The sequence below is a fragment of the Eutrema salsugineum genome, unplaced genomic scaffold, assembly GCF_000478725.1.
Source record: "Eutrema salsugineum unplaced genomic scaffold, Eutsalg1_0 scaffold_2, whole genome shotgun sequence".
Classification (NCBI taxonomy): Eukaryota; Viridiplantae; Streptophyta; class Magnoliopsida; order Brassicales; family Brassicaceae; genus Eutrema; species Eutrema salsugineum.
The window spans coordinates 17,530,342-17,548,843 of NW_006256829.1; the positions used below are offsets into that span (position 1 = coordinate 17,530,342).

The 18,502-nt window shown below is 42.2% G+C and overlaps 1 non-coding gene across 1 annotated transcript; it reads right to left on the minus strand.

Annotated features, from left to right (window-relative positions):
- Positions 1 to 7,287: 7,287 nt before the first annotated feature.
- LOC112086879 lies at positions 7,288 to 7,394 on the minus strand. Its single transcript, XR_002899733.1, has one exon. It is a non-coding gene; the product is annotated as a small nucleolar RNA R71 (small nucleolar RNA).
- Between the last annotated feature and the right edge of the window lie 11,108 nt (positions 7,395 to 18,502).

Genomic DNA, 18,502 nt, shown 5'->3' on the forward strand with positions numbered 1-18,502 from the left:
AATAAAAACAAATGAAAGCCGCAAGAGCACAACTAATCAGTTGTAGTACTTAGGGATCGAATCCACAGGGATTTGTGTGCCTAGTATTTTTCTACGGTTTCTAAGTTTATGTCTAGACTATCTCGGTTTTAAGGGGGTTTAGTGTTTATCACAGATTAAACTAAAACTAAAAAAACCAAATGAATCTATCCTAAAAAGCAAGTAGAAAATCGAATGAAAGCAAATGAAACAAGCAGAAAATCGAACTAAAAAAGGTGAGAAAGCAGATCTATAAAAACTATTAAATATCGACTGGTTTGTAAACTATGACTAAAACGCTGGTATTTCGGGAACTCTACAGGGATCATAATCGGTTTCAACACTAGGAATTTTAGATCGTGATTGATGGATATCGAAATATTAGGGTTCTAGAGCTAGAGTTCGGAGGTATGACTACGTCATCGTCGTAATCATAACCAACTATTTCTCGCAACCCTGACCAGTAGGTTTCCACTCTGGCCCTGGAAGGGAGAAAACGCAAGAGCTGCACAGGACTCGTCATTACTCACGATTTCGCCGCAGGTAGGTTTCCACTCCTACGGAAATTCACATGTTTCATTCTAGGTCGGATACTTAATAAAACTTTTGCAACATTAACTATCTAGATCAGATACAAGGTGATTGATCAAGCATACATGTATTAAAGGTGAGAATAAACAGAGAACATAGTTAAAATCCCAGATCTAAAAACCTAGATGTCTTAATCGATTATGAGAGCCCCTTTCGGGAACCCTATGCCCAACTCGGTATCTACTCAGCCATGGCTGAGGTCGACATCATCATTGGTTTTAATGAAAGCAATAAAAAACCGTAAAGAAAATAGATGATAAAGCTTCTATATTGATGAAATTAGAGTTGAAGAATCCTCTCTAAAAATCCCATAAAACGTCTTGGAAAAAAAGGTTTCTGTAAAAGTATGAAAGTGATGTCTAAAAACGATCTAAATGACAAGTATTTATAGTCTTCAATACTCCAAGGCTTCTAGGGTTCCGGAATTGAGGCTGGGAAATGACTTGGACTTCACAAATGGGGAATGAGGGCTTGGCCGCGGTCGCGTGGCTCTAGCTGCGGTGGATGGGCTGCTGGCCGTGGTCACGTGGCTTGACAGCCACCTTTGAAAATCTCCGGGGCAAAGGGAATATCTTGAGATCCAACCATTTGAATGTCTCCAAACCAAGTGCATTTGAAAGTTGGTTGAGTCTTCTATTAATTATTCAATTTTTAGGGTGATCAGACGGTGAGAAGGTGTTCGTCTCTCCATGAGAGTTATGACGGTCTGAATTTATCCAAAAGAGTTTTTTTGTTCCAAATTGCACCTCTTTCTTCCAAATTACCTGAAAAGTCTTTTAAAATCTAAAACATAGAAATCTTTTCAAAACCTTTGAAAATGGAGTAAAAACACCTGCAAAAGATATTAAAATGACCTATAAAAATGGTCAAAATCTGGTGTTATCATGCCTAACTTGGCATCTACTCAGACATAACTTAGGTCGACATCATCATTGGTTTTAATGAAAGCAATAAAAAATTAGAGAAAAAGGATGAAAGAAAGCTTCTCTATTGATGAACTCAAGGTTGATAAATCTTCTTTACAAACCACTAAAAACGGCTAAAAAAATGTCTCTGTAAAACGCATGAAAGAGATATCTATAATTGACCTAATTGACAAGTATTTATAGTCTTCAATACTCTTGGACGTCTGGGGCTCAGAATTATGGTTGGGAAATGACTTGGGCTTCGGAAATGGGTTTTTATTCTCAGAAACGGCTGGCCGTGGTTGCATGGTGCGTGGCTGTGGGAAAGCAGGGGTCGGCCGCTGTCGCATGGCTCTGGCCGTGGTAAATGGTTGGCTGGCTGCGGTTACAAGGCTTCAAGGCTGTCTTCAATTGTGTTTGGGGGAAATGGAATATCTTGAGATCCAACCGTTGAACTGTCTCCAAACCAATAGCATTTGAAAGCTAGGTTAGTCTTCTACTAAGTGTCCAAATTTGGGGATGATCAGACAGTTAGAAGATCTTCGTCTCTCCTTGAGAGTACTGACGGCCTCAACTTATCCAAAACTGCTATTTTGTTCCAATTTGTACGTCTTTCTCCCAAGTTTCCTGAAAAATATTTTTAAAATTCAAGAGATATTAAAGTGATTCATAAAACGGAGTAAAAACACCTGCAAGAGATATTAAAGTGATTCATAAAAAAAGTCAAAAACCGGTGTTATCAACTCTCCCAGTCTTAGACTTTTGTTTGTCCTCAAACAAAACAAAAATCAAGTCTCGACGAGAGATTTCAAAATACAGGAACTAACAAAATATCAGAGACCATACTTCTATACTAAAAGCAATCATTATGCATCATTTGGGGATAGTCTAGAAAATTCACACCAAAATACAAGCATAACTAGTTTGTTAATCAAAATCTACAAAATTAGATCTAACTTTCAGTCAACTAACTTCTAACATCCATTAAGGGGTTCAGTGGTTCTCATCAAAATAAATATAAGCAAAGCAATCAAGGCTAGGTATTAATAGGCTTTTTAGGGGTGAAGTTTAGAGTGTTTCGGGTTACCATAATTTCTGGAGAAGCAAAATATTATGCAAAACAGCAAGAGATGATAAAGCTGGTTATATCCACAGTTTTCAGTTATATTCTTCTTGCCATAGAATCTCTGATCTTCCTCTGGCTCTCGTTTTAGTTCCCTCGGACTTAGATTTTTGTCTGGGTTGTAATCGTAACTTTAATAGATGGATATTAATTGCCTTTTTGCTCCAAATAAATTTTTGACCATCTAAGACTCTTTAGGCTTTTGTTTCTTTTCTCTTTTATTATATTTCTCGTTTTTTTATATAAAGGGGAAACGCCTTCAGATATGGAGTCTTAGAGGACACAAAAATTACCATTAAGGACGAGCTTCTCAAAGTAGCTTAACAACGCTGGCACTCCCCCTTTCCAATTCCATTCAGTTTTTCTCTTGGGTGACTGAAAAAGTTCCTCCCTTTCTGGCGTTTTTGCACATATCTGCTGATATAAACTAAAGAGAGGATGCATGAAGTTCGAAAATAAAGGATCTGGGTTAAGGGTATGGTACCAGCTAAACATGAACTGGCCATCTAGGACAACAAAGAGTGGTATAAATGAGGAAAAGATGTCCTAGATGTATATCTTGACGCCTGCCTAAAATCAATGATAAGAAAATTAGATATCAATATTATGTCCAAATAAAATGAGCTAGTATATCCTGTCAGAAAGAATTTCCATGGATAAAAGTTATCTGGTGGGGGTTCGTAGTGCAAGTACACTAGCTACCTCCTAGTCTAGTACTAACCACAAATGAGCTATCATCCATAGTGTAGAAGCATACAGGTTGAAATCATCATAGTTTTGTTTCAAACATTTCTGAAAAATACTAAAAGTCAAATATGTTACATTAAATGATTTAAAAGTACTTGAAAATGAAAAGCAAAGCAGAAAAATGATCAGTACAGATAGACATCTTCCCCCAGACTTAAATTACACCATCCCCAGTGTGAAAAAGTGGTGAAAAGATGATGAAAATAGACAGAATAAAATGAAAAGTGAAAACAAAGTACTAGAAATCAAGCGATGGTAGAAGCGTGAATGGTGGTCGAATGGCAGATATGGTGCAATGCAGGTCTGATGCTGCCCATGTAAGAAAGTGAAAACACGCTCGAATCTCCGCCCCTGTCTCACAACTCGGCGCTCTAAATCCAAGCGTGAGTGCGATGATGTAGATGATGAGGCATGAGGTAAGATCTGGTGGCTGATAGCAAGAACGTGCTGCAGCTGCGTCGCGTTTGGCTTTAGCCAGAAAATACTACCCAATGGTGTATGGCAGGAGAGGAACAGATGGCAAGAACTCATCCGATCCCGGATTCCACCGTGGATGCGCTCCGTCGTATAGTCTTGGGACTGATGCTGAAGTTAAAAAGACTCTATGCTCCCCGGTGCTAGTACAGTACTTGTAACTGAATCTGTTGATATGTTCATAATTTGCATCATTTAGGTTGCATATTCCATTCCAAATCATGTCTTATTTCATGCATTTTAGGTCTTTAAGGTTTGTTTTAGGACTTAGGAGTTGCATTAGTTCCCAATGAGTCTTTGCATGTTTTGAGTGTTTATCAGGTGTATTTGGAGCTATTTGGAGCTGAAAATATGAACCCAAGAAGTGGAATGGTGACCAAGGCTTACAAAATGGTGAAATTGGATTTCTGGAGGTTCTCGGCCATTCTCGCGCACCAGGAAGGTTTTTCTCGGCCATTCTCGCGTACCGCGGGTGGATTTTATCGGCCAAAACACGGACCGCGGGTGGATTTTATCGGCCAAAACGCGTACAGGCTAAAGGATTTCTCGGCCAAAATCTCTGGGTGCAGACACGTTTCCGAAATCGCCTGTCCGGGAAACCTTCCAGTCCGATTCAGTTGTCGGGTGCTTCATCAAAGTTGGAGAGGATTGGATCACAGTTCCAGAGCAAGTAGAATCATGGAATTCGAACGCGTGAGCAGAAAGTTAAGCTAGTCGAAAGAAACTCCTGTCTCGCTGCCGTTTTGGACCGACCCGATGAGCTCTGAAGAATGCGAAGGACGGTGCACTTCCAGGCCGATTCAGTTTCCGGGGCCTTCATGAGCATCATTCAATTCGGAGCTATGAGCAGGAAGATAACGTTTCCGGAATGGACACATGTCTAGACGCCTCTCTCTGATCGTGTAAATGCACTGCGAAGATGAGGCCTCCAGGAAGCCTTCCACTTCCCAAGCACCGAAGCTTCCTTCACCAAAGTTGGAGATATATGAGTCTTCTGTCCTCTGCAACCGGAATCACACAATTCGGACCAATATCCTGGAAGTTAAGCCTTCCGGAATGAAAAGTGGTATAAGCAGCCCTGAACGATGCGAGCTAAGTGAAAGATGCCACGATGGAGTGCCACGGTCCACACTTGGCCGTGGCACTTAATTGCAATCCTTCGGTGTTTGACACGATCTTCATGCCACGGTCTACACTTGACTGTGGCAAAGTAACATTTGACCGGGAAGGATTTTACAAGCATTCAGCACTTGACACGGTCTCAATGTCACTGTCTAGGACTTGACCGTGGCAACTTTGTGCAAATATTCGGCTCTTGACACGACCTCAATTCCACGGTCTAGGACTTGACCGTGACAACTCTTTACACACTCTCGGCGATTGACACGGTCTTAATGCCACGGTCTAGGACTTGGCCGTGGCAACCTTGCACAAACTTTCGGCGTTTGACACGACCACTTGCCACGGGTATTGAACCAAGACTTGCTAGACCGTGGCACCAAGATTCATCCAAGAACACGCGAACAAGACTTTGACATGGTCACTTGCCACGGCCTGACCAAGAACATGCTGGACCGTGGCAAACTCATCTTTTACCCACCAAGGCCGGGTCAGTACCCGGTTTGTTCCAGGTTGACCCGGTTCATCTAAGGCATCTATAAATACATTTTAGACCTAATTTGGAGAGAACTTTATATCCCATTTTAGTCTCTTTTCCTTTTTGGTGAAAAACCATTTGTTATACCTTGCTTTTGAGTTTAATATCGATTTAGAGAAGTGTTTTCCCTTTTATCTATCATCTTCATCTCTATTTATCATCATTAATCATGCCAATCTTCTCAACTTGCAAAGGTTTAAGAGAGATTAGTATGATTAGTGAGTAGTCACCTTAATGAGGTTCTAGATGTGTAGGTTAGGGTGCTAAAGTGTTAGATTAGGAGTGCTTAGGGCTAGATTCATTGATTCATTTCTCTAAACAGCTGTTCTCTATGCTAGATCCTTGCATATCACTTGAGATCTAGATTCTGGGAATTTCATGCACCAAAAGTGTTTGATGAAATTCCTGAAAGAGCTGTATTAGAGGTTTAAGCATTTGCTGCATGATGATGTATTGTTATTTGCTTGAATGATCATTAGAACTGTTTATTAATGCATATTGATTCATATTTCACAAATGATGATTTGGTTTGAAAATGGATTAGTATAGGGGTTGATACCTTCATGAGAGGATTAACCTAGATTAGAGTTCTTAATCATTTGAATCATGTCTCATCATTGTCATTAGCATTTCTAGTTTAGCATCAAAGCACCCTAACCAACTATCATGTCTAGAATCTCATGCCTCCAACATATCATATTCATATCATTTGTCATTGTCATTAGTCTTTAATCCTGTTTTTAAGTTTCTAGTTGTCATTAGATAATCAAAACCACTCTTGTTTGCTTGAATTAAGAATCTGATCACATAGTTTAGTGTCTAACACCACATATGGATTGATAAACCCCTTGTACTACAAGACAGGGGATTGATAACCTCTACAAAGAGCCTTGAAAACTCTTAGTAATCAATTGGCGTCGTTGCCAAATTGTGCATTGTTTAGCATTAAGCTATGATCTGTTCTTGAGATCAAGTGCTTACTTTCTTGTTTTTACTGATTACTTTCAAGTTCTGTTTGTGATTTCAGGTGTATGAACACCATGTCTAGATCAAGAAGCTGTGGTCCACCTTTCCCTCTCAACGACAACATCAATCTTTTGGTACCAAGGAGGAGAAGGGACAGACGTGGAAGACAGATTGATCAAGCTGATATGGAAGAACAAAGAGAGCACGTGGTGGATATAGAACAACCGGTTCAGGAGCAACAGGCTGAGGGTAATGGAGTTGTTCAAGAGTTACATCAGGGTAATGTTCATCAGGAACAGGTGCATCAACAGCAAGCTTATGTCCACCAGGGACAAGCTCAAGCTCATCAACAGAGGCATCAGGCCAATGTACAGCAAAGACAACAGATGCACCACCAACATCAGCCCTTCCAACACCAGCAAAGAAGATATGAGCAACCACAAGTCTATGTTGGAGAGAATGACAGGGCCAATGCTCATCAGTATGGAGCTGGAATTCAGGCACCACCTGTGCAAAACAACAACTTTGAAGTGAAGGCATCCTTGTTGAATATGGTCCAGAACTCAAAGTTCCATGGATTAGCAATGGAAGATCCCTTGGAACACTTGCATCAATTTGATAAGGTGTGTGACCTGACTAAGATTAATGGAGTTTCAGAAGACAGCTTCAAGCTAAGACTATTTCCATTCAGTCTTGGTGACAAAGCTCACCAATGTGAAAAGAATCTTCCAAGAGGCTCCATTCAAACCTGGGAGCAATGCAAGCAAGCTTTCCTATCTAAGTTCTTCTCCACCTCAAGAACTGCAAAACAGAGGAACCAAATCTCTAGCTTCACTCAGCACAGCAATGAAAGTTTTGGTGAAGCATATGAAAGATTCAGGAGATACACAAACCAATGCCCACACCATGGGTTTAGTGAGGCTTCCCTTCTCAGCACACTATATAGAGGAGCTCTTCCCAAGATTAGAAACCAGCTGGATACTGCCTCCAATGGGAACTTTCTGGGAAAGGAGATACATGCTGCTTTAGAGCTAGTGGAGAACTTAACATTGAGCAATGATACTTACGGTGAAGACTATGACAGATCAAATAGATCTGAAGGTTCAAGCTCAGAACAGAGGCTCACTAGGGAAGTTAAGGAGTTGAGAAGTGAATTGGACAAGCTGAAATTCACCACTCAGAAGCCAATGCATTTTGTTGGAGAGTATGAGGAACCTTCTCAAATCTTTGAGAACATAAGTGAAGAAGGTCTCACCCAAGAGGAGCTTAACTACATTGGGAATCAGAGGTTCCAGAGATATCAGTATGGTAATGCCAATCCAAACCTCTCTTACAGGAACCCCAATGTAGCTAACCCACAATACCAAGTCTATCCCAATTCTTAAGCTCCACAAAAATGTGTTCCCAAGAACAACTTTCAAAGGTCTTTTCAACCCAAGAATCAGTTTACTCAGAATCAAGGTTTTGGTCAGTAACAGCAACCATTTCAAGGTACTGGTTTCAATTCACAGCAGCAAAAGACACCACCACGGTTTGGTCCACCACAGTTCCAGCAGCAAGCACCGGTTCAACAACAGTTTCAGCCACCAATGGTTCAGCAGCAGCCACAGATGGGGACAGATATGGTTTGTATTCTGCAACAACTACTTCAGGGTCAACAGATCTTTGCAAGCCAGAATGCAGCCATGCAGCAGGAAATCAAGGAACTAAAGCAAAACCAGGCATCAAGCTCAAGGAACCAAGGTCACCTACATGGAAAACAAGAACCCAACCCCAAAGAATATGCTAAGGCCATTACACTGAGGAGTGGAAAGGAATTACCTGGTATTGAGTTGCTTGAGGAGCTGAACACTGAGGATCCTCTTCAAGCTGCTCTAACTCAAGAACAAGGAAGCAATGGGCTCTTAGCAGAAGAAAGTAGGGGTATAAGCTGTATTTGGACAATGCTAGAGAAGTTGGTCCTGAGACAAGGTTTTTGGAACTGGAACAAAGTGGCTCTGAGGTTTTTGCTATCAAAGGATCAGACACCAGCCAAAGCAGCTTAGACCAGGATTGGAATGAGGCTGATGCACCCCCTGTTGAGCTCAAGCCTCTACCAACAGGGCTCAGGTATGCTTTCTTGGGCTTAAACTCCACATATCCAGTAATCATCAATGATAGCTTATTAGAGCATCAAGAGAGTGCATTGCTTAGTGAGATAAGAAAGTTCAGGAGAGCCATAGGATATTCTTTGGCTGATATTAGAGCCATAGGTGCACCCACAGGATACACCTAGAGGACCAATCTATATCCTCTATTGAGCATCAACGACGTCTTAACCCCAACCTTAAGGAAGTGGTTAAGAAGGAGATACTAAAACTTCTTGAGGCAGGGATAATTTACCCAATCTCTGACTCAAGATGGGTGTCTCTTGTTCATGTTGTGCCCAAGAAGGATGGGATCACAGTGGTTAAAAACGAGAAGGATGAGCTGATAGCTACTAGGACCGTCACAGGACACAGAATGTGTATAGACTATAGAAAGCTCAATGCAGCCTCTAGGAAGGATCATTTTCCCTTACCTTTCATTGATCAGATGTTAGAGAGGCTTGCAAACCACCCCTTCTTTTGTTTTCTCGATGGGTACTCGGGGTTCTTCCAAATTCCCATAGATCCCCGAGATCAAGAGAAAACAACATTCACATGCCCTTATGGCACCTTTGCATACAGGCGAATGCCTTTTGGTCTCTGTAATGCCCCTGCCACATTTCAACGTTGCATGATGCATATCTTCTCTGACATCATTGAAGAGAAGGTGGAGGTGTTCATGGATGACTTTAGTGTCTATGGCTCCTCCTTCTCGGATTGTCTCTCTAATTTGTCACAGGTCTTGGAGAGATGTGAGCAGCATAACTTGGTGTTGAACTGGGAGAAATGCCACTTCATGGTGCAGGAAGGAATAGTTCTTGGGCACAAGATATCTGAGAAGGGCATAGAGGTCGACAGAGCAAAGGTGGAAGTGATGGTGAATCTGCAAACTCCCACTTCTGTCAAAGGAATAAGGAGTTTCCTTGGGCATGCAGGGTTTTACAGAAGATTTATCAAAGACTTGTCAAGAATAGCCAGGCCCTTGACAAGGCTGTTGTGTAAAGAAGTGGATTTCATCTTTGATGCTGAGTGTGAAGAAGCCTTCAAGATGATCAAGGATGCATTAGTAAGTGCACCAATTGTCCAAGCCCTAGACTGGTCCCTTCCTTTTTTGAGGTTATGACAGATGCATCTGATTTTGCAGTTGGAGCAGTACTTGGCCAAAAGAAGGACAAGAAGCTACATGTCATCTACTATGCTAGTAGAACACTTGACTCTGCACAAGAGAAGTATGCTACTACTGAGAAGGAAATGCTGGCAATAGTCTTTTCCTTTGATAAATTCAGAAGCTATCTGGTGGGATCAAAAGTTATTGTATATTCTGATCATGCAGCCCTCAGGTATCTGATGACCAAGAAGGATGCTAAGCCAAGACTATTGAGATGGGTTCTTCTACTTCAGGAGTTTGATATTGAAGTACAAGATAAAAAGGGTATAGAGAATGGAGCTGCAGACCATCTCTCTAGGTTAAGAATAGACTCTGAAGTCCCTCTTAATGACAGTCTTCCTGAGGAATCACTGATGGTGCTCCATTCTTATTTGGAGTTTGAAGAAGTGGATAGCATCCAAGAGAGGAGGATGCCCTGGGTTGCAGACATAGTGAATTATCTTGCTTGTGGAGTGGAACCACCTGAATTAGATGCTTACCACAGGAAGAAGTTCTTCAGAGAAGTTCAAAGATACCATTGGGATGAGCCCTACCTCTATGTCCTGAACAAAGATCAGCTGTATAGAAGGTGTCTTGCTGAGGAGGAGATGCAACCTGTGTTGCAAGAGTGTCATAGTTCAGCTTTTGGGGGTCACATGGGAGCATTCAAGACTTTGGCAAAGGTTCTTCAGAGTGGGTTTTGGTGGCCCACAATGTTCAAAGATGCTCAGTTAGTTGTTTCAGCATGTGATGCCTGTCAGAGGCATGGGAACATATCAAAGAGGAGTGAGATGCCTCAAAACCCAATTCTAGAGGTTGAGAGCTTTGATTGCTGGGGAGTTGACTTTATGGGGCCCTTCATTTCATCTTATGGGAATCAGTAAATTATTGTGGCTGTGGACTATGTGTCCAAATGGGTTGAGGCCATTGCCTCCCCTACCAATGATTCCAAGGTTGTAGTGAAGCTGTTCAAGAGCATTATCTTCCCAAGATTTGGAGTACCCAGGGTTGTTATCTCTGATGGAGGATCTCATTTTGTGAAGAAGACTTTGGAGCGATTGCTGAGAAAGCATGGAGTGAAACACAAGGTAGCTACTCCTTATCATCCTCAAACTAGTGGCCAGGTTGAAGTATCTAATAGACAGATCAAGGCCATTCTTGAGAGGACTGTTAGCTCAAGCAGAAAAGATTGGAACAAAAGGCTAGATGATACATTGTGGGCCTATAGGACTGCCTTTAAAACTCCTATTGGGACATCACCTTTCAATCTGCTATATGGGAAGAGCTGCCACCTTCCTGTTGTGTTGGAGTACAAGGCTTTGTGGGCTGTGAAGTTGCTGAACTTTGATATCAAGACAGCTCAAGAAAAAAGGGTCATTCAACTCCATGAACTTGAAGAGATAAGGCTTGGAGCTTTTGAGAGCTCAAAGATCTATAAGGAGAAGACCAAAGCTCTGCATGATCAAAAGATTCTGAAAAGGGAGTTCATGGAAGGAGATTTGGTGTTGCTGTTCAACTCTAGACTTAAGTTGTTTCCTGGAAAACTTAAGTCTAGATGGTCTGGACCTTTTAAAGTTCTTGAAGTGAGACCATATGGTGCTATTGTCTTAGAAGGAAAGAATGGTCAACAGTTTGTGGTAAATGGCCAGAGGATCAAGCATTATCTGGTTTCACAAAAGAAGGAGGAAGCTACATCAGTTCCCCTTCTTGATCCACCACCAGCCTGTTAAACAGGTTTCCAAAGTCAAACTTAGAGACTTTAAACAAAGTGCTCTTGGGAGACACCCCAAGCTTATCCTTTTGTAAATATGCTTTTGATCTTTTGATTTCTTTCTTTTTTATGTTTTAGGATGTTCTGATGGGTTTGTTTAGTGTCTACAGGGTACAGGTTTGAGTTTGGACCCTTGGAAAGTGAACAAAAGATGAAAAGAAATGAATGAGTGGGCACAAACTTAGGCTCGGCCCTGAGCATGGTCACCTGCCACGGTCAGATACCAGGGCGTGGCAAGCTTCTTAGCTAAGCCACAAGGAATGAATCACGGTCTCAAGGCCTGGCCGTGGCAAAAGAAGCAAGAGTTCGGTGATTGCCACGGTGGGAAGACACAGATCACAGGTGACCGTGGCAAAAAGAAACGAGGAATGGACCCGGTTCGGGCTTTGACACGGCCAGGAGACATGGAACGCAGGCGGCCGTGGCAAAAAGATGCAAACTTTCGGGGATTGCCACGGTTAGAAGACACGAGGAGAATACAAGGCCGTGGCAAAAGAAGCAGAAGTTCGGGCTTTGACACGGCCACGAGACACGAGATCGCAAGCTGGCCGTGGCAAAGAAATGATGGGAAGACAAAGGCTCGAGTTTTGAAATGGTTGAGAGACAGGGATTAAAGGTTTGGCCGTGGCAGGGAAAAAGGAGAATTGACCGACATTTGGACTTTGCCACGGTGAGATTGCCACGGGAAGAAGTTATGGCCGTGGCAAAGCAAGGAAAAAGAAGCCAACATTCGGGGTTTGCCACGGTTAGAAGACACGGTTGAAGATCAGGCTGTGGCAAAGGCAAGAAGAATGAACCTTGGGCTCGGGTTTTGACACGGCTACGAGGCACGGGTTCGGGACTTGGCCGTGGCAAAGCAAAGATGGAATGAGCATGGTTCGGAGATTGACACGGCTAAAGGACACGGGAAGAAGCCAGGCCGTGGCAATGCAAGGTGAAATGATCCAACGTTCAGACTTTGACACGGATTGGAGGACACGGGCTAAAGGTTTGGCCGTGGCAAGGAAAGAAAGGAATTGACCGAGGTTTGAACTTTGGCACGGCTAGATGACACGGGAAGAACACTTGACCGTGGCATAGGATGGAAAAGAAACATATGTTCGGGGTTTGCCACGGTCAAGAGACACGAGATGACCCAGGCCGCGGCAAAAAGAAAGAACACACACGTTCTTTGACACGGTCACGTGCCACGGTCAACGATGGCGCGACCAAATTTTGAAAAAATGTTGACCGTACGGACGTTGACCGGTCAAAGAACGCGCCAAGACAGCTGTGTCCCACCGAGCCTTCTTCTTCTTCGCGAGTTTGCTTCCTTTCTCACCATTTCTTGAGCTTTAAACACTCATATCTCTCTCATTCTTGCACCAAATTGAGAGATTCCAACTGCATTGAACTCGTAATCCTGTCTAGTTTCTTGCTGCACATTCGTTTTTCACTCGAAACTTGAAGATTCCAAGGTATTTAGTCTGTTAAAACTCACCTTTTCCATGTCTTAGTGTACTGTTCATGAACAGGAAAACAAATGGAATCGATTTTAATACCTTGGAATCATTTTGTGAGTATTGTGCAAGTAGAATGGATAGGAACTGCATGGATCTTGCTTGAGAATAACCTGTTCTTGGAATTTTTTGAGAAATTTTCTTGAAATTCATCAAGTATCTCGATTTTTTTTAGAAATTGTGTTTCAAGCTGAACTGTTAGTGTGCATTGCTTCTTGCCATTGCTTTGAGTTTATTGAGTTTTTAATCAGCTTAAGAAACATTCTTTTCTAGTGAAAATGAACTTGGTGAATTTTGGAAAAGTTTTGTTATTCTCTTGTTTTGGTGCTCACAGCTATTTGAGAAAATGCAGGATGGGAGGAACAAAAAGAACAGCAGCAATGGAGAAATCGAAAAAAGAGAAAGCTGGAGCTTCAGAGGATCAGATTATGCCTTTTGGGCATAAATTTTTCAAGAAACAGAAGAAACAGAGGAAGCCAAAGGATCCAGCTGAGAAGAAGGCAAAGAGTGTGGCTGCACCAAAGAAAACAAAGGCCTCTACTTCAAAGACTTCTGGTAAAGAACTGGCACTGGTTGAGGTTGTCCACAGGGCAGGAAAAGAGGTGGCTGTGGCTGAGGATGAAGAAGAAACAGAGAGTGAACCTGAAATCCCAATGCAGCCGGTTAAGAAAGCAAAATGAAAGTCAGAACCTGAGGACAAAGAACCAACTTTTGATGACTATTTTGCTGTGTTCAAGAATGTAAAGGTGCTGCAAACCAAGTTCCCTGACATGGAGCTGCTGAAAAAGATGGGGATTCTTGAAGAGGTTCAGCTCATTTTTAACAACATGGGATTTGGTGGATTCTTTGAGATGAAAGATGTGGCTCATGATGGTGTAACACAAGAGTTCCTTGTATCCCTTTAAGTTTGTGGGTATGGCCCAAGAGATCAGAGGATCATGGAGGGAAATGGTCTTGGGCATATAGAGTTCACAATCAATGGTACACAATACCAAGTGAGCTTCAAGGAATTAGATGAGATCTTTGCATTCTCAAGACCTACACAGGATGAGTCATTGAAGTTCACAGACCCTGATCACATGATTACTGACCTGTGGGATACAATTGCTTTTGGGAGCTTCAGGGGAGGAAGATGCAAGACTTCATGGATAAGAAACCCAGCCATCCGCTATGCTCACAAGGTGCTTTGCCAAATGTTCTTTACCAAGCACAATGATGGTGTGGTGCATCTAGCTGATATGGAACTACTGGGTATGGGTCTACATCCTCTCATCAGTCATTTGAAGAGCAAGAGAAAATTTCATCTCCCACACTACATCCCCACTGGTGGTGCATTCTTGGCACGCCATATGCTGATATACAAGGACATTGCTTGGAGTGAGGGTAAGAGAAAGAAGCTCACTAAGTTGCACAATGGATGGCTAGTGACAAAGATTCTGAAGCATGAGTTGATTGATGAAGCTACACTCACCAAAGTTAAGTTCTTGGAAGAAAGCAATGGTGACAACTTTTTGTACAACTTCAAGCTCTTACAAGATGAGAAAGTTCAAGTTCTGTTGCCATACCCAGCCATCACAACTCTCACAGAACGGAACAATGTCTCCTTTATTGTTCTAAAGGATCAGCTCTACAACCCAGCCATTCACCCTCCAATCCGCAAATGCAAGAGGACAGCAAGTTCCAAGGGTAAAGAGCCAGTTGAAGAGGAGGACACAACTAGGACCGCTGGTTGTGAGAATGAGGAGCCAAGAGATTTTGGGAGCAGGCCGGTATCACTTTGATCCTTACTTTTGGGGTGAGCCTGATTATCACACAAAGAAGCTGTATTCCAGAGTTAACAGCCTTCAGAAATGGTGCAAATGGCAAGACAAAATGATCCACAAGCTCGTTGACTGTGTTAGGCAGCTTAAGAAGAAGGTTAAGAAACTCACAGCCCCAGCCACCTCACCCAAACAAGATGCAAGAGATGATGTGGGAGAAAGCTCAGTTGCTCATGACCATGTGTTACCACTAGGAAAAGAAGATTGGGTGAACCCGGCCACAGCGTTCCAACCAGACTCACCTGAGAGCAGCCCACCTAGATACTCAACTCCATCATGTTCCACCTCCAACCCATCCCACTACTTGGGATCAGACCTCAGTGATTGAGGTAAACACTCAAAACTCTGTACATATGCATGTAGCTCTTCTTTTCCATTTTGCATTTTACTTGTTTGCTTTGTTTTTAACTCCTTTCTCATGCTTTTATAACACAAGGGACTGTGTTATTTAAGTGTGGGGGAGGAGTTTCATCTTTTACTAATCATGTTTTCTCTGTTCTTATTTTACACTTTGAGTCTTGAGTCACATTCTAGTTGCATATTCATGTAGTCTCATCTAAGTGCATATAAAAACAAAAAAAAATGGAAAAATCTGAAAAATTTTCAAAAAAAAAATGATCATGTAGTTGCATTCTCATTTTTAGGATTGAGTCTAGATTGCATGTTCATGTAGGTTGCATCTTGCAGGGAGTAATGATAGGTTTTCTAGAGAGTACATCAGTTTGAGAACTTGAACTGAATATGCTTATGAATCTTTTTATGTGCTTGCAAAGGCTGAAATGATCTGAATCTGAGAAGCAAGTTTGAATTGAACTCAACTCTAATTAAGTGGGAACCTTGAACTTGACTTGAAAATATCTTGTGATGCATTGTTTGAAAAAGCTTGTGGGTACCGATATACATACTTGAGCTAGAACCATTGTTTTTACCACCCTTTTTCCTTAGCTCAAGTAGCTGAATCCGCACCATGGATCAGTTCCCTCACCTTGAACCCATCCTTCTTTCAAGCCAATGTTTGTGTGTGAATTGAAAGGCCACCTTGGATCAAACTTAGCAGAAAGTGTTAGGTTTAGAGCGACAAGGGCAGGTCTCATTGAGTGCTGTGTTCCAACATCAAGGAACTGAGAGTATTGGCGAGGAGTAAGTGTGGGGGAAAAGACTTGTTGGTGAGTGGAAAAAGGTGAGATAAGTGGAAAAGAGAGAGTGGAAATGGCTAGGGGAATGAAAGAAAAAGAAATCAGTTTTGGAGTTTTGAGTTAAAGAAAGTGAGCTCTAGTGTGTTGAAAAGAAAGAGTCTAGCCTCTAAGTAAAAAGAAAAGAAAAGAAGCCAAAAGAGCTCAAATGTTTTGAAAAGAAAGAAAAAAAGAGGCTAGAGGTTGCAAAAGAGAAAGAGTTGTGTAAAGTTTGAACTCCAAGACTTGAGAGTGAAAGTGAAAAGTAAGTCCCCTAGTGAGAGGAAGATAAGTGTGAAAAGTGAGGTTCTTGAGAGAGTTAGCAAATGAGAAAGCTTTGAGTAGAGGGTGGGGTGTGATGAGTCTTTGCCCTTGTATGCATAGGTTGCTTTTTACCTTTAGCATTCTGCCAAAGTTTGATCATTCATAGAGAGATCCCTTCGCTGCATTAAACCCACTTGAAAACTAATGAAATCATTTTAATCTCATAGCCTCTCCCTAGCCAAGCTAGCTTGTTTAAACATTGCATCATGGGATTCACCTGATAAAAGCTTAATGAATGTGAAAGAGTTAAGAGAGAGAAGAACTTGTGGAGATTCCTTGTTGAGTTGATATATATCTGAGTATGGCTTTGCATTGCATAATTGAGCATGAACTTGAATTCTCATTGTGATCACTTCTCTCAAAAAGGAAATGTGAACTCCCATGCATTCAACCTCTCTCTCATTTGTTCTTATTTGCTTGATATGTTCATAATTTGCATCATTTAGGTTGTATATTCCATTCCAAAGCATATCTTATTCCATGCATTTTAGGTCCTGAGGGTTTTTTTAGGACTTAGGAGATGCATTAGGTCCCAATGAGTCTTTGCATGTTTTGAGTGTTTATCAGGTGCAATTGGAGCTATTTGGAGTTGAAGAGATGCATCCAGGAAGAGAAATGGTGATCAAGGGTTGAAAAATGGCAAAACTGGGTTTTTGGAGGTTCTCGGCCATTCTCGCGCACCAGAAAGGTTTTTCTCGGCCATTCTCACGTACCACGGGTGGATTTTATCGGCCAAAACGCGTACCGGCTAAAGGATTTCTCGGCCAAAATCTCCAGGTGCAGACATGTTTCCGAAATCGCCTGTCCGGGAACCTTCCGGTCCGATTCAGTTGTCGGGTGCTTCATCAAAGTTTGAGAGGATTGGATTACGGTTCCAGAGCAAGTACAATCATGGAATTCGGACGCGTGAGCAGAAATTTAAGCTCGTCGGATTAAACTCCTGTCTCGCTGCCGTTTTGGACCGACCCGATGAGCTCTGAAGAATGCGAAGGACGGTGCACTTCCAGGCGGATTCAGTTTCCGGGGCCTTCATGAGAATCAGAGATATTTGAATCTTCTTCCCATAACGTCCAAGATCATTCAATTCGGAGTTATGAGCAGGAAGATAACGTTTCCGGAATGGACACATGTCTAGACGCCTCTCTCTGATCGTGTAAATGCACTGCGAAGATGAGCCCTCCAGGAAGCCTTCCACTTCCCAAGTACCGAAGCTTCCTTCCCCAAAGTTGGAGATATATGAGTCTTCTGTCCTCTGCAACCGAAATCACACAATTCGGACCAATATCCTGGACGTTAAGCCTTCCGGAATGCGAAGTGGTCCAAGCAGCCCTGAACGATACGAGCTAAGTGAAAGATGCCACGATGGAATGCCACGGTCCACACTTGGCCGTGGCACTTAATTGCAATCCTTCGGCGTTTGACATGATCTTCATGCCACGGTCTACACTTGACCGTGGCAAAGTAACATTTGGCTGGGAAGGACTTTACAAGCATTCGGCACTTGACACGGTCTGAATGCCACGGTCTAGGACTTGACCGTGGCAACTTTTCACAAACTTTCGGCGTTCGACACGACCACTGGCCACGGGTATTGGACCAGAATTGCTAGATCGTGGCACCAAGATTTTTCCAAGAACACGGGAACAAGACTTTGACACGGTCACTTGCCACGGCCTGACCAAGAACATGCTGGACCTTGGCAAACTCATCTTTTACCCACCAACACCGGGTCAGTACCCGGTTTGTTCCAGGCTGACCCGGTTCGTTTAAGGCTCCTATAAATAGTTTTTAGACCTAATTTGGAGAGAACTTTTATCCTATTTTTAGTCTCTTTTCCTTTTTGGTGAAAAACCACTTGTTACACGTTGCTTTTGAGTTTAATATCGATTTGAAGAGTGTTTACCATCTTGTTCTATCATTTCTTATCATCAAATCACACTCTAATCATGATTAACAACACATCTTGCAAAAGATCTAGTGTGTTGATCATGATTAGTGAGTAATCTCCATATTAAGGTCTTAAATATGTAGATTAGGGTGCTTAAGTGGTAGATTAGTGAGCTTAGGGGTTAGATCTTGCATATTCCATTCTCTACAACCTGTTCTTAATGCTAGATCCATACAAATCATATGTGGTCTAGATTCTGGGCATTTCATGCACC